This window comes from Gopherus evgoodei, chromosome 3 (genome assembly GCF_007399415.2).
Source record: "Gopherus evgoodei ecotype Sinaloan lineage chromosome 3, rGopEvg1_v1.p, whole genome shotgun sequence".
In the NCBI taxonomy this organism is placed as follows: domain Eukaryota; kingdom Metazoa; phylum Chordata; order Testudines; family Testudinidae; genus Gopherus; species Gopherus evgoodei.
The window spans coordinates 180,566,106-180,579,058 of record NC_044324.1 but is presented as its reverse complement, the minus strand read 5'-3'; the positions used below and the strand labels follow the sequence as shown (position 1 = coordinate 180,579,058).

The 12,953-nt window shown below is 40.6% G+C and overlaps 1 protein-coding gene across 10 annotated transcripts in view; it reads right to left on the bottom strand.

The window, feature by feature from the left end:
* The window catches only part of LPGAT1 (lysophosphatidylglycerol acyltransferase 1), a 213,620-nt gene that overhangs the window by 65,479 nt on the left and 135,188 nt on the right, over window positions 1-12,953 (bottom strand). The window lies entirely within an intron of this gene.

Genomic DNA, 12,953 nt, shown 5'->3' with positions numbered 1-12,953 from the left:
AGGTTACTCAAATGCTAAATCTTCAGTGTATAAGTGTACTGAAATATTGCTACAAGATTTTAACGAGCAATGATGTGAGATAAATCTGATTAATATTTATATATAAATAGAAGAGCTCACTGTATAAAGAGATCTAAAGATGAGGATGCATGACAGGAGGGATAGATAGGGGGAGGGCAAGAAGGTATTACCCAGTGACACCATTAAAACCATTTTTGTTGTTTTATGGTACAAGCCAAATCCTGCCTACCTGAGCAGGGTTAGGTAGTTGCATATGTGGGTGTGCTTTAGAATATCCATAGTTGCCCCCAGAAATAAAGGACAATTTTAAGATTATAGTAGGTTAGCCATTTAAAAATCACTGTCTTTTACAATGTTGGGGGCAAAATCAGAGAACTTTATGGCACAGCTGTTTACAAAGTTAACCAACTATTCTTATGATTATTATGGGACACGACATGCAACAATTCTACATAAAGCAATAACGGTTGGATTTTTTTCGAGACTGCTATACCAGTATTGAAGCCAATCTAATCTACCTTCCTAAACTGCCACAAACAAGCTAACTGTTTTAAGCCAGAATGCTGGCAGTAGATTCAGAAACATGAATTAAAATTTAAAACTATTTCCATATAGCCTACATTGTTTACTCCTGGGGAGGCACACTTCTTGCCTTCTGAACTTTCAGGATGACAAGATAAGTGGATTGGTAGTTTTCTTTATATTTTCTATGGGAGTGACAATTACAATGTCTTTGTTACCTTGTTGCAGGGTTTCAAGCTTGGCCTCCCAATTTTGGTGCTTGTGTCAGTATATCTAAATTGGATTCTAGATGGTCCAGTAACTTTAACATTTAACTACATTAGTGGGACCAAAGAACCAATCTTACGTCAAAGTATTAAAAACAGGTGGCTTATTATGAAGTGCTTCCTAGAAACATTTCTCCCCCACACACACCCAATGTATGAAGAGGATCACTAATTGTTAAACTATGGCCTAAAGGGCGTGAAGCTGCATAGGTTTCACCATAAACCTGGCCTCTTATCTAACTAATTTGCTCACTAAACATCTTGCGAATTAAAAAAATGCCACCCTTTTCACTATACCAATTACTATCCCCATTATCTCACTTCCCCTTTCTCAGAGAGCATGTTTTAGCCTCAGCAAGCCTGGGGGAGGGGGGAGGGAAGGAAAGGAAAGGTCAGGGAACAAATGCTCTCTACTCTCATTAGTGGACTCTCTAATGTAAGTGCCTTTCGGCTTCTCTTATATAAGACTGCTGCGTGCGCCTTGGCCTCCCAAGTAAATGCAAGAGACAACTGTATCTCTGTGGCCTGAAAAAGGCAGTCTGAAGTGAAATTATTTTTATAATAGATTCTGTTTTCTGCTGCACCTTTCATTTGTCCTTCTCGCGCTGTGCTATGCATTTATTTTCTTTAGCAGACGTTTCCCTGCTATTTAAACATGGAATTCATTAGGCTGAAAAGAATTTGAGGTAACATAACAACCTAAGGCTGATTGTGTAATGTTTTAAACAGCATAGCCCTCTAGGGAAAGTTGGGAGGCGTCCGAATAGCATTATGAAATGCTAGGCAACGACTCTTTAAAAACGACCTTTTTTCATTCTTGCATTTTCTCTTGTTCCTTTGCTATGTCACTCATGCCTCTCTCCCTCCTCAATTCTCCCTGGTTAATAGCTCCTCGCTGTCACAAAACCAACATGATGTTTCCCACACCCTGACTACACTGCTGCTGCATTTTCTTCCTCTCATTATTCCAAACACCACTTTTTTTGGACGCAATATTTCCATATCTGAGACATTCTAAACTGAAGCTATTAGCAGCAGCAGATCCCTCCTGTCCCCTTTCCCAAAAGCCGTACCAGTCTCTCTTGCAACGTCTACTCATAATATCACAACACTAGTGAGTCTCTCTAACAAAACACTGCCAAACAGACACTCCTCTCTGCTGTCTCAGTGGTATCAGGTTGATAAGTCTTTCTTTGGTTTCCTTCTTTCCCACACTGCCAAAACTCCAGTGAATTGAAATCTACACTATCCAACCTGATAGGAAATAAAGTATAGCACATTTCCAGCAACTTGTTTTAGAATCTACCAGCTGCAACATTTAATTCTCTTCAGTATTTAATTAAATGAATTTTACCAAGTAATTATAGCATACACAAAAAAGTCAATATATTCAGAAAAAGCAGAGTGTCAAGAATCAGCCAGCATTTATTTAACTTGCTTCATAATTCTGTATGTATTTTCTCTTCACAACTGCTATTAATGCAAATCTGATATCATCTAGTTTGTTAACCACTGGGTGTAGAAGGCTCAAAAGAAATACTGCATGTTCTGATAAAACTGTGGATGCTGTTCTCTTGAGAGCAGACTCAGATAAAGTGTTAAAAATATCAGAAACACCCAAAGGTGGCTGCATTTCAGTAGTACTGTATGCTTACATGGTAGAGAAATGCAGTCTTCTAATTAAAGCACAAAGCTGGGAGTCAGGAGATCTAAGTTCTAGTCTCAGTTCTTCCACAGACTATATTTGACCTTGGGCAAGTCATGTTAGGGTCTGTTATTTCTTGACTTCAGTAAGAGGAGTTGGTGCTCAGCACCTCTGAAAATAAGGCCTTTAACCCTTTTGTGTATCTCTTTCCCCTCCTGTAAAATTGAGATATTTACCCTGGCTAACAGGTAATTGTAGGGTTAAAGTTTGCAATCTACCCAGAGATCCTCAGATGAACTATGCTATACAATTGTAAGATTAAAGTTTTCTCTTAGATTTAAAATGGTATTATGATAGTATATGAGAATCAGAAAGTGAGACAAGAAACTGATCAATAAGATCACAGACAGAAAAAGTAAAAAGCATTAACAGTGGAAGTTATATATTAAATTGTTTCCATGATAATAAAAAACATTTTTTTTTGTAACAAGAGTTTTTAAAATAAGATTTTTAACCCAACATGGCTTCCATTATCAGTCAACAGCAGCTGTGGCAGCATGAGCAATTCTGCTGCAATATAACAAGATCACCAGGGTAGTAGACCAGTATAAGACTCCCTTTAGCTTCAAGTGCTAAAGTACTAGATTTTGGGTGTAATAAAGCTTGTATATATGCAGGAGCCACAGGAAGCATTCTAAGGTTATGCCTACACTACAGAGACTATACTGGCACAGCTCCTTAGCATAGCTGCAGCTTACACTGATAGAAGGAATTTTTCTGTCTGTGTCAGAATGCCATCTCCCTGAACTAAATTACCTGTGTTGATGAAGCTCTCTTCTGTTGACACAGCTGCATCTACACTGGGAATTTTGTCAGCATAATTATGTTGGCTGGAGGGGTGGTTTTTTTCACCTCCATGTAACTTGTCAACATTGACTAGTCTTAACTCTCTTACTAGATTGTCCTTCTGTGGTGCTACAGGAGAGAGTAATTTAAGTCAGTCTATGCAACATATAAAAATATAGGAAAGTAGGTTGCAGTATGGTTATCTGCTGTTCTGATTATAACAATTCCAGTTTACAGTTAAATGGAACATTATCAGGGTCCTTGAATAATGTTAAGGATTTGGACAGTCCAAACGCAGCCCTGATGTAACTGCATCCCATTACAGAATTCTACTTTTAGTGTAGAGAAGTCCTTTAGAGAGACCTGGGATGAAATCCTTGTCCTACTGAAGTCAACACCAAAATACCCATTGACTTCAGTAGGGCCAGAGCTTGACCTCTGCTTACAACATGGTTAAATTTATTTGGAGCTTGTCTGCCGTGCTCTACCTGTGCCTCTACATTTGAAGAGCACTCACTCCAGACAATATTTCTAAGGAAGGTTTTCTCTCTCTGAAAGAGATATGGGTATCACTATTAAAAGTATAATAAAAGCTACCTGGAAAAAGAAAATACAACTGACTCCTCTATTTGCAGAGATATTAAGAAAGCTAAAATGGATCAATAAGCATGAAATTAGTTATTCAAGCAGTTTCCAGTAAAGTTGGCGGGAGAAGGTGGGTGAGGTTACATTTTTATTGGACCAACTTCTGTTGGTGAAAGAAACGAGCTTTCAAGCTTACACAGAGCTCTTTTCAAGCTGGTAGCATCTCTGCTATATTTGTATAAGAATATATTTTGCAGATTAAAACAGATCTGGAAAATATGTAGGTACTAAGAACCTAGGCTTACAGGATCATTTTGTGGTAGTGAATTTGCTTAAAATATTGTTAATTAAGCTAGCTGAGAAGTCGAATACAGACTTTAGGTCTAACCTACATTAAAAAGAGAAGGCCATTAGCAAGGGTACGTCTTCACTAGCAACGTCGTGGCTGTGCAGTCACTCTCAGCGCTATAGCTCTCCCAGCGCTATAAAAAATCCACCTCTATGAGGGGAGTAGCTACCAGCGCTGGCGCACTGTCTACAATCCCACTTTACAGCACTGAAACTTGCAGCGCTATGGCGTGTGTTTTTTTCACACCCCTGAGCAAGAAAGCTGCAGCGCTGTAAAGTGTGTAGACAAGCCCTAAGAAGTCTTATGCTTACTTATTGTTCTCGCTGGCATGGTTTCCCTGGTCAACATAGACAGAGATGCCCTCTATCTTAAACCATTGTACATGCCCCTTTCTTGGCTATGGCCCTATTAAACCTGTTCTATTTGACACCTAATGACAAATATGACAGCATCATCACCTGGCTCTCCCCCAAAGTGAATATTAAATGGCTGTTCCATTGGCAGTATGGAAGTCAGTTCAATACTCATCACAGCAAAGCACAACAGAGAGCAAAATTAATTGTTTAGCACACTGTCACAATGAATTTTGAAATCTGTTCACCACATCCACACTAGTAGGATTATTTAACACCAGTTTAGGGACGAGAAAGGTTGTGGCAGCTGGTGTCTAATCCAATGCCAAATTCAGTTATTTCTCAAGTGTAGATACCTTCCTAGTCCATTAGCACAGTTATATACAGCAGTATAGTTTTAACTATGATTCTGCTTAACAAACTTTCAGGACAACAGCAGACAGGGCTTCAGACCCAGCTTTTTCTTCAGAGAAAGCTTTCTAAACTATACCTCCAGGAAAGTTTCAAAGTGATACACTTCCAGCTCAAAAAAACCAGCAGTTACAGTGATAGGAATCAGTACAGATAATATATACATGAATGCCTGTGACGTATGTAATAAAAGTTTTATCAGCATGAGTTTGAGGTTGTGACCTCACCATTCATAAATTATGCAGATCATTCCAATGAATGCTGATAAAAATCTTTAAACTAGAGCACCATATATTCAGTATATGCCACACATTGCCCAGGTGTTTTAATCAGTTTTCAAAACATTTGAGTTTTTTTTATTCCGCTGACTATAAAGTCTCTGCTTTATTACTAGAGCCCTGTGAAAAAAATATTTTTAAAATAATTTTCATGTGCAATTTTTTGGGAATTTTGAATTTTTGTTTTAACTATTTTATCTACGTGGAATAACTACTTTATCCCCCAAGGCGTGGGGGGGATTGCAGGGCAAGCCCACCTCACGTTGGCAGACCCTATCCTGCAGGATGGGTCTGGATCCCTGCTCTGCATTAATCTGGTGCACAGGGTGGCAGCACCACTCAGGTCTCCATTGTGGTGATGAAGAGGTGGCTGGGCCAGATTTGAGTGAGTGGCCATGTGCCAGGTTGCAATGCTATTCACTTAAATTTCCCCACTCATCTCATCACCATGACAGCGGAGTGGCAGGGCCAAACCTCAGCAATTCTGCGACCACATATGCTAGGCTGCAACACCCAGAGCAAGAGTCAGGCCCAGTCCAACAGGACAGGAGCCACTGCTGTAGGGTGAATTTTATTGATTTTAATTTTATTTTGTGTTTCATATTTGCGAAAAACATAGAGCTCTACTTATTACCATGAGTCCAATTGTAGAGGACTCAGAAGGAGCCATAAACATCTCTAAAATAACCTTAAGCCAATTTTTCTATACCTAAAAGGTCAAAACTTTCAATCTCCCTTTCCCAATAGTATTAAAATGTTTCATTTCTACTTATGCAGAGTAGTGAGAAGAGACCTCAAACCCATTACTAGTACAGAATTAAATACTGCCAATTCTTGGCTTGGGATGAATCTAGCTTGGGGAGCAGAGCAAGACAATTCTATACTTCAACAGGAAGAAAAGAAGGAAAAACCACCTGTGTAACAGGCTGACTTAAAAATAATGGAAACTTTATGAAGCTGCTTTGAGGTTTGTAATCTAGGATGGGTAAGATGAATAAGTGAGCAAGAGTGAGGTGAAATGGTCAAAGATGCTTGATAATTTGCAGAACCGATATGCATTTATCACATGGATGCATAATTTATTGCATGTTCAGCACCATCACATTATATTGATATATATTTAATAATCATTCCACACACACCCAACCTTGTGAGTTCTCTCTACATACATGAGTTACTAACTAGACCTATCCTCCTACCTACATAGGATTTACAATTCTGTTTACTCCACTCAGTACTTTTCAGGAGCCTTTGCTGTAATCTTCCCACATCCTGTTGCCGAGTGTACATTTCTCTGCATTGTATCAATGCCAGTCACAATAAAATGGTAAATAACGTCCCTCCCTTTATATAAGCTATGATTTTCTTATAACTGCCATTTTTGAAGAAAAGGATCTTTGGCTCAAAGAAATGATTATAGATTATTTGTTGGTCAAATAAAATGAGTGTACAAGGCAGTGATTGTGCGATAAAGCCATGAAAAACAAAGCAACACAGAACTGCAGACAGCCTGGCAGGGAGTTAGGTCAGACTTCAGTTAAATTCAGAACTGATATACAGATCAAAGTGGAACTGTATAGAAAGAAATCAGCTCTAGGTATAAGCTATATAGGGACAGTGACTGTCTTGTGTAAGATGTCTAGAACAATAAGGCCCCAATCATGGTTGAGGCCCTAAAACACTATTTTCATTCTCTTTTTTAAGTTGGTCTCAGGATATAAGCACTCAACATTTAAGCCACGAACAAAGAGAGTGATGATTCTTAGGTTTCTTAAGCAATAATTTTTTAAAAAGACAACATGCTTGCTGGCTCAAATTTGAAAGGGGCTCAATCTTCAAAGAGAGAAAAATCAACTTTAACGTGTTAGATAACACATTACTTTGCTGAATGTCCTGCACAGCCTGGTTATTGAGGGGATCAACTACAGAGACCCAGGCATACCTCACTTTTAATTTTTACTTAAAGATATTCTTTATCATCACCCTCACTCCTCAGTTACTTAAGGGTTCTACCTCAATAACCCAGTTAAGCATGGTGTATTCAGAGCATATATCTAGTTCCTCTTGTTACAAAGTTTTCAGAACAACAAGAAAATAGCTTGTGAATACAGTGGGTGTTTGTGACATTCCCCTCAGGTGTTATCTGCTAGGTCACTCCAATCCTTGACTCTGAGAGCCAGCCCTACCCTGCCTGCTCTGCTGTGAGAACCCCCACTCCTGGGCTGTTCATGCACAGCCTCTGGCATGTAAGCTGGTCCCAGCTACTTGCAACCGAATGACACTAGCCAATATCTCCGGTCCCAGACAACTCTAGGAACCACCGTCTTGCAGCATCCAGTTATGCCCGCTGGACGCTGCAAGATTATACGAGTTCGTCAATTTAACAAATAAATTGATATGTACCAGGCTTGTTATCCCAAGGGGAGCCTCTGACACACTTCACACCAAACACACTGCTTCAGGTAGAATAAACAAACAGATTTATTAACTATAAAGACTGACTTATAATCACTTAAAATCTAAGCACAAGAAGTTAGATTTAGTCAAATGAAATAAAAGCAAAAACACATTCTATGCTGATCTTAACACTTTTTTACAGTGCTAATATTTGTAATCACAAATATAAAGTGAGCACTGTATACTTTGTACTCTGTCTTGTAATTGAAATCAATATATTTGAAAATGTAGAAAAAATCCAAAATATTTATAATAAATTTAAATTGGTATTCTAAAATTGTTTAACTGTGCAATTAAAACTGCAATTAATTCTTTGAGTTAATTTGTTTTGAGTTAATCGTTTGAGTTAACTGCAATTAATTGACAGCCCTAATAACTATACTAAAAATTATGTTCTTAAATTCTAGGAATTAAGGCAGGTCACCAGGAGGTAACATATCTCAGACATACTCCTTTCAGACAGGAGGTAACAGGATGCTTTTCTCTCTGTCTGGCCATAAGGGCCATGTCTGCATACTGAGGCCTCATCTACACTACGCGTTTAAACCGAATTTAGCAGCGTTAAACCGATTTAACGCTGCACCGGTCCACACAATGAGGCCCTTTATATCGATATAAAGGGCTCTTTAAACCGGTTTCTGTACTCCTCCCCGACGAGAGGAGTAGCGCTGAAATCGGTATTACCATATCGGATTAGGGTTAGTGTGGCTGCAAACCGATGGTATTGGCCTCCGGGCGGTATCCTACAGTGCACCATTGTGACCTCTCTAGACAGCAATCTGAACTCGGATGCAATGGCCAGGTAGACAGGAAAAGCCCCGCAAACTTTTGAATTTCATTTCCTGTTTTCCCAGCGTGGTGCTCTGATCAGCACGGGTGGCGATGCAGTCCCAAATCCAAGAAGAGCTCCAGCATGGACCGTACGGGAGATGCTGGATCTGACCGCTGTATGGGGAAACAAATCTGTTCTGTCAGAGCTCCGTTACAGAAGACAAAATGCCAAAGCATTTGAAAAAAATTTCCAGGCTATGATACAAAGTCCATGGCACAGTGCTGCGTGACAAGCATAATGGAAAGCCAAAGAATCAAATGGACTCTCATGGAGGGAGGGAGGCAGTACTGAGGACTCCAGCTATCCCACAGTCCCCAGCAGTCTCCAAAAAGTATTTGCATTCTTGGCTGAGCTCCAAATGCCTGTAGGGTCAAACACATTGTCCGGGGTGGTTCAGGTTATAGCTCGTTAATTTGCCCCCCTCCCCCCTATGAAAGAAAAGGGAAAAAAATTGTTTCTTGACTTTTTTCAATGTCACCCTATGTCTACTGCATGCTGCTCGTAGACGCGATGCTCCGGCAACGAACTGCAGTATCCTTTCCCCTCCCCTCCCCAGTGGCAGACGGTACAATATGACTGCTATCCGTCGTCATCATCAGCCCGTGAGTGCTCCTGGCTGGTCTCAGGTGAGGTCGGCTGGGGGCGCCTGGGTAAAAATAGGAATGACTCCCGGTCATTCCCAGTAGATGGTACAGAACAGCTGGTAACCGTCTTCATCATAGCAACTGGGGGCTGAGCTCCATCAGCCCCCTCCCTTTCCTGTGTAAAGAAAAGATTCTGTACTGCCTGGACTATCATAGCAGCGGGATGCTGGGCTCCTCTCCCCTGCACCGTTTAATGTCCTGCCTGGACTATCATAGCAGCTGAAGGCTGCCTCCCCCTCATTTTATCTCACTAACAAGTCAGTGTTTCTTATTCCTGCATTCTTTATTACTTCATCACACAAATGGGGGGACACAGCAATGGTAGCCCAGGAGGGTTGGGGGAGCAGGGAAGCAACGGGTGGGGTTGTTGCAGGGGCACCCCCTAAAATGGCATGTAGCTCATCATTTCTGTGGGATCTGACATGGAGCGACTGTGCTCTCTGGTTCTCTAGTACACTTGCCCCATATTCTAGGCAGGAGTGACTATTTTTAGATATCATAAAGGAGGGAATGATTCGGGGAGTCATTCCCATTTTTGTCTTTGCGCCCCCGGCAGACCGCAGCTGGGGCACCCATGACAGGAGCTAATGGTACAGAACGACTGATAACCGTCATCTCATCGCCAATTTACAATGGCATGGCAGATGGTACAGAAAAACTGATAACCGTCTCTGCTATCTTGCAAAGGCAAATGAATGCTGCTGTGTAGCGCTGCAGTACTGCCTCTGTTAGCAACATCCAGTAGACATACGATGACAGTAAAAAAAAAAGTCAATGGGCTCCATGGTTGCCGTGCTATGGCGTCTGCCAGGGCAATCCAGGGGAAAAAGGCGTGAAATGATTGTCTGCCATTGCTTTCACAGAGGAAGGAATGAGTGACGACATTTACCCAGAATCACCCGCGACACTGTTTTTGCACCATCATGTCTCAACCCGGAATTCCAGTGGACGGGGTAGACTGTGGGAACTATGGGATAGCTACAGGATAGCTACCCACAGTGCAACGCTCCAGAAATCGACGCTAGCCTCGGACCATGGACACACACCACTGAATTAATGTGCTTAGTGTGGCTGCGTGCAGTCGACTTTATACAATCTGTTTTAGAAAACCAGTTTATTTAAAATCGGAATGATCCCGTAGTGTAGACATACCCTGAGCCATATACCAGTTGAAAGATTTGTGAAATGAGATGCAGGAAGGAGGCAGCTCTGGCTGAGCAGGGGCTGGTGAAGGTTGATTACCCAGCGCCTCCCTCTGTGCCTCCCCCCCAACTTTTGGTGTCCAGTCAGTACATCTGCCCAGACTTGCTGGTTGAAAACTGGGCACCTGGAAACCTTATGCCCCGGGCCAGTGAAGTTTGAGATCTGATCCTCAGCAGGCACAGACAAGGCTTCCTCGGGGTTAGCAAGGTGCCTCACAACACTGGGTACCCCCGGGAAACGTCACCAGCTCCAATAATGTAGGATGTCATAGTTTGGTATCGTAGCAACCATCCATACTAGTGTATTGTGACATTTTCAAATATCTTCTAGATAAAAAGTTATTCTATTTCAGATTAATGGGTGTGATCTAACAAAGACACAATATTAGTTAATTTTTGTTTGTTTGTTTTTTAAAAGGTGGAACAAACCACACAATGTGTCTTGTGAGCTGCAGCTCAAATTGGGTATTTATTTAAAAAAAAAAAATTCACATGCTGCCACAAATATCTTTATCATCCACAAGGTGGCTCCCCTAGAATTTGTACTTCTAACACTATTCACTTTTTAGGATTCTATTGGCTCATTCTGTTTCAGTAGGGTGGTCCTTGAACAACTGTAAACCTTGAACTGTAGAAAACTTTAGAATCTATTGTTACAGGAACCAAAAGATGTTCTCCGCCCTGCATTCCAGTAGATCTTATCTGAACACTGTTTGTTTTTTTGGTGGCATCTCTAGTTAGTGCAGCACTGATGTTAAACTGGATTTACTTTCTTGTGCTACTCCCCTGTCTATTTGCAAAACCTGCCTTTATCCCCATTAATCAGGTTGGCTCTTATTCGTATTTCCATAACCAGCATTGAGACTGTCAACTAAAATTGATCATCTGTTGAATTCCTCAAGAGGTCAAATGTAGTGAGCTGTCCTGACTGGAAACAACAAACTTTGCCTTCCTGGGAGTTTGGCCGCAACATGAAATAAGAGTCCAATGAATTTGTCTTTGATTAATTAATCAATCAATCAATCTCATTTTACCACACAGATGGTCGCTTATGCCAGATCAAATAATTATTTTCACTTTGGCTGCCAGAAGAATAAAATGTTAAACACTTATCCATTACACATATAGCATATGAATGAAATGCAGCTAATTGCCCAATGCTGAATAGTGTTCTTACCCCAAACGGTAAACCTGGGGGAAGAGGGAGAATGCTAGAGATTTTTATGAACAGTCCTACTTTAGAATGTTATACTCTTAACGTCAGCATGCTCTGTCAACAACTGTGGATTCAAGAAAGTCAGCTATGTCCAGTAGAAAGCACTATATTTTTCATAGATTTGGATAGACTTCTCCTACCCCGAAAAAACACTGTTTAAGCAAGAATATGCACATACTAAGGGCCAAATGCTCTTCCACACCCACAAGTAAAGTTTTCTTCCTCTCCTCCCCCGAACCTCCATTTCAGACTCAAGATGTAGAGCAAATGCCAATGCTCAGCCATTCTGTGGAGGCTGCAACAGGGGATGCATCGTGCTACCCAATCCCTACACAAGTTTTGGTCTGTGTATCTACATAGTTCAGAGATCTACTGGCCAGGCCTCCATCACTTACAACAATATTTGCTGTGTAGCAGGGAACTCACAGTTGGTTAATTGGCTCTTGGATTGCACTTGGAATGCAGCAATAATTTCTAGGCAGCACTTTACCAAAAGGATGGTGATGTATTGCATGGAAGGAAGTTCAGGGAAAAACAACAAAAATGATAAGACCAGAAGATAGTGGGCCAAATTCAGAAAGGTTACATGTGCAAGTTATATGCATATAAATGGGCATAAATTGATATAAATTACATGCTAAGGGGAAGGAAGCGAAGCATTTTAACAGGGAAAAGTAACATATAGGAGGATGTGAGAAGATGTAAAATGATAAATCAATATAATCAATATAAATTCAATAAAGACAAGTACTATAGTTAGGAAGGAAAAATTAAATAAAAAATAAATACAAATACAAAATGGGGGACATTTAACTAGGCAGTAGTACTTCAGACTAGGTTCTGGGGATTATAGTGGTTCACAAATTGATTAGGACTCAGTGTGATGCTGTTCCAAAAAAAGAGAAATGTCATTCTGGGATGGATTAGCACAAATATCTTATGTAAGACACGGGAGATAGTTTCACTCTACTGAGCACTGGTGAGACCTCAACTGGAATACTGAGTCCAGTTTTTGGCACCACACTAAAAGTTGTGGACAAACTGGAGACAGTTCAGGGGACAGCAACAAAAATAAGAGGGTTAGAAGATATCACCTATAAGGGAAGATTGAAAGAATTGGGCACTTTCAGTCTAAAGATTAGGATTTGGGGGGTAGGGGAGAGAAAACAACCATGATAATAGGAATTAAAACTATCCAGAATCACGTCAGTGTCAGAAATTGTGGCTTTACCAAGGGGTTCCTCATTCTCAAGACAAAAATCATTAAGTGGAAACAGACCAAGTCTCTTATTGTCCCAGATTTACTGGCCATCTGTGGGTTTAGTC